Here is a 4,252-nt window from a genome sequence, read left to right as displayed (position 1 = left end):
CGCCACTTTTTGACACACAGGGTACCCCTTTAGCGTAATTTTTCCGATGCGGTCGGTCCTCCATTGCTTTAAATAAAAATCCTTGGTGTCAAAATGCCGACGTGAAAGGCACTGGGAATTTTTTCGTCATGATTAACTTATATATTGGGTAATAATATTGTTATTATTGCATATATGTTGGGGTGTAATTTTTCAATGTAAATAGTCACAACAGTTTTATTTACATTACACTATTTACACTTTTATGAGCACGTAACCCAACCCCTGCCCCTAAACCTACCATTTGTCGATAAAACACAAGATATAACAGGCAGATACAGCTACAGTCACAATTTATTCAAAACATATTAATATTCAAAGTCTTCCGAGGCAAAATGATTGATTTGTGAGAGGAATAGTCACGATCACGGTCTCCGTCCGCCGTAAAGCTCAGATCCTGTGTGCAGTCTGTGCGCGAACTCAAAAAAGACCACCAGAAGAAGCCTTACGTCAGCCTTGATTGTGAAATGCTATTGGCTCTTGTGTGTCTTGTGACTGATTGCGTCATGCTACGGAGTATCTTTTTAAATGAGATGTGAGCACGTTAATGGAGCGGGATCATTTTCAGTGATAAAAACCTTATGTTTTACTCTCTTCTTCGCATAAAGACACTGTATGGCTTCAGAAGACTTAGAATGCAACAGGACTTGTTTGTAATGCTTTTATACTGATTGTTATGGTCAGGTTTTGCAAATACATGTGACTGTACTTTTATTTCCCTGTTGTGTGTTTTATATTGTTCAGAAGTTGGTAGGTTTAGGGAAGGGGTGGGGTTATGTTCTCCAATGAAAGCATCCATTTATATAAAATTGTTTCTATTTTTTACAAATGCATGCAAACCATTGAATTAAGACAAACAACTGAAAACAATAGAGGACCCTGCACGTCGAAAAGTGACGCTAAAAGGATACCCGTGCTTCGAAAAAAGATGTCAGTATGAAAATTAGTGGAAAGAGATGGACAAATACACAAATATAGAGGAAGTAAAACATGAAATAGGGGTTTTTAGAGTAGTAAACAAATGATGTGATGCTGAATGACGGATGAGAGCAGATATGATAATCACACAGTCTGAAGCTGCAGACAGAAACATCAGACTCAGGACAGAGACACACGACCTCTAAAGTAAGAAAAACTCACATGCTTATTCTTTAACTAGAATTAGACTTTGAAATGTTAATATTATCTGAATTGTTGTGAATCCTGTTATGCCGCTAAGATGTTTTTTTTTTTCATAATGTTTTACTCTAAGATGAAAATTAGTGTATTTGAGTTTTTTTTATGTGTTTTGTCCTCAGAAGTGGACCAAACTCTATTTTTCATTATTCTTCTCATTGGTGAGTGTGTTTGTGGTTTTATTGATGATTTATTGTTTCATTAGGTTTGATCCTGTTATGAAAAGCATTAAAGCAAAGTCTCTCTTACCGTCTCATTTAACAACGTTAACTTCGATCTTTGTGGACTTCGAGGCATGAGGCCTTTGAATTGAGACACATTTACAGTGTAACTTTTCTGCAATAAAACTAACAAATTAATAAGACTGAATGAAATGTAATCAAATGCGACTAAAACAATAACACTCGTTGTTTATGCTTCGGTTTCACGTCAGAAATGTAAATACTGTCCATCCTGAACGTCTAAATGTGGTGTGGACATAAACAAATAAATGAGGATGTGTTTACACGCAAACATAACCATGTTTTATAAACAAGCAAAAAAAGAAAAAAAAGCATACAGTAAACGGCAGGAGTAGGAAACGATTCTGCATCAGTATCACTTTATAAATGAGAACAAGGCCTGGACTGAAGCTCAGAGATACTGCAGAGAGAAATACACAGATCTGGCCACCGTTGACAACATGAACGACATGAACGAGCTGAAGAAGAGTGTGAATGATGAAGGTGTTGAAGATGTCTGGATTGGGCTGCAGAAGACGGGTCGTGATGAATGGCAGTGGTCTTCAGGTGAACCTGTGCTCTATCTGAATTGGGGAGATCAACAACCAAATTGTGGTGAAGAAGAATGTGCTATGATGACACATGGACAATGGCATGATGTGGGATGTAGTAGGTGCCTAACTTTCATCAGCAATTCATCCAATAACCGTAAGTGCATCTCCCTACAATGGCAACAAACATTAATGTATAAAAAGATGCATATATATATTCAACCCTGCTCCTGGAGGTCCACTGCCCTGTAAAGTTTCTATCCAACAGCTTGATTGACAGAAATTCAGCTTGTGATTTTCAACTGATCCTGAAGAGCTTGATTTGCTTCTTCAGGTGTGTTTGATTAGGGTTGGAGTGAAACTCTGCAGGACTGTGGCTCTCCAATACACAATACGACACAATACTAATTGCTTCTACTTTTTAAAGTGGTCATAAATATAAACAACTTGAAGTCGGTTTCTGTAGAGAAAAACTAATGTTGGCCTGGAAAAACAAAAAAAAGAATTTCATTGAACACATACTGATTTTTTTTGTCACATGGGATGGCTGTGGAAATCTGCCATTAGAGCATAGATTTTTTTTTTCAGCAATATTTATAAATTATGAATTAAATGTCAAACAATTGTTTTGGCGATTGTTTCTGAATCATAATTAATTAATAATTATTTAATTGATAAAATTTGAAATATTGGCATATAGTAGGGGCCAAAAGGGATGTCTGGCGTAAGAAGACCTCCGTCTGTCAGTGGATCACCAGCTTCCTGACAGACAGGCAGCAGCTAGTGAGGATGGGGAAACTCACATCCAACACTCGCAGCATCAGCACTGGAGCTCCTCAGGGCTGCGTCTTCTCCCCACTGCTCTTCTCCCTCTACACAAATGACTGCACCTCTACTGACTTCTCTGTCAAATACCTGAAGTTTGCAGATGATACTACAGTCATCGGTCTCATCCAGGACGGAGACGAGTCTGCTTATAGACAGGAGGTAGAGCAGCTGGCTGTCTGGTGCAGTCACATCAACCTGGAGCTGAACACGCTCAAAACTGTGGAGATGATCGTGCCGTGCCGTGCTGGTGTTTTCACCAGTGCTCTTCACCTTATGCTCTTGCTGCAGTCCGTGGGAGGTCTGAGCAGAGCGAGGTATGCATTTTGTTCAATCCTGTTCAAAAACATGTTAAAAGGGAAATAATCACTATTTACTTGATCTGTGTTTCGTTACGATGTGTAAATGAGTTACATGAATGTGTTGCCTTTTCTTAGAACCGAGTTTAAATCCGTTTTAACATAAAAAAATTAATCCTTATTTGTTAGGATCATTGCCCCATTTTGTTTGCTCGTAAATGATGAATAAAATACATGTCCCTCCCAATCTTGTTTGAATTTTAGTGCTTCATTATCTGTTACATGGCTTTCTTGCACAAAAGCAACATCTACTTGTTTATGTTTGAGATATGACAGGACTTTTTTTTTTTTCAATTGGGCTTCCACATCCGTTAATATATTCCATGTTATAAATCTGATGTGACTACCTATTTATAAAACAAATTAATCGCACATAATCATGCGTGTAATCAAATGCGTTAGGTGACTGCCCCCTACTGGGGAATGACATAGACCGTGATGTATATTTTTTCAAGTTAAACAAACAGCAGTTGAATATTTCAAACACAAAAACTACCTTCTGTAACATCCTGTTGCTTAAAGGTCCCATATTGTCAAAACTGAAATTTCCTGGCTTTTTTCACAATAACTGAGGTCTAGGGGCTATTTAGCTACCATATAAATTTCAAAACAGTCAGTCCACAGTAAAATGCAAACAGCCTGCATAAAGTAGCTGTAATTTCTCACAAACCGTTGTGACTTCAGTAAAAAGTTGACGTCAGAACTACACAGTTACCGCCTTCAGTCACCACCCCGAGCACTGCCCACAGTCCCACTCTCCTTTTGCCAAACCCCAGACAACATCGCGTCCATGCCATTGCTGAGCAACAACAACACGGAAACATGTCGAAAAGGTTAACTTTAACCACGAAACCAGATCGGCCGACCTGTAAAGTTACACTCTCACTCAAAGGATGGACGATTTGACAGGATTGTTGCTATGAGGTGGATCACATCTAACCTGTATAGTAAAGGCATACTCACTGTGTCTATCTAGTCATGATGAAGATGTATATACATTTCAAAAATCAGTTTGAAACAGTTTGTTACTATTTTTACAGATACAGGGGAAGTCGTGGCCTAATGGTTAGAGGGTGGGGCT

General features: G+C 38.5%; 1 protein-coding gene across 1 annotated transcript in view; it reads left to right on the top strand.

Moving 5' to 3' along the window:
• The first annotated feature begins 1,139 nt into the window (after positions 1–1,139).
• Positions 1,140–4,252, top strand: part of LOC107702776 (C-type mannose receptor 2-like) — a 15,634-nt gene continuing 12,521 nt past the window's right edge. Inside the window, exon 1 of the mRNA XM_016505190.1 lies at positions 1,140–1,164. The gene's annotated coding sequence lies outside the window, so the exon portion shown is untranslated. The remainder of the gene's footprint in view (positions 1,165–4,252) is intronic.

This window comes from Sinocyclocheilus anshuiensis, unplaced genomic scaffold (assembly GCF_001515605.1).
Source record: "Sinocyclocheilus anshuiensis isolate Anshui unplaced genomic scaffold, SAMN03320099.WGS_v1.1 scaffold919, whole genome shotgun sequence".
In the NCBI taxonomy this organism is placed as follows: Eukaryota; Metazoa; Chordata; class Actinopteri; order Cypriniformes; family Cyprinidae; genus Sinocyclocheilus; species Sinocyclocheilus anshuiensis.
This window is presented reverse-complemented; position numbering and strand designations above follow the sequence as displayed.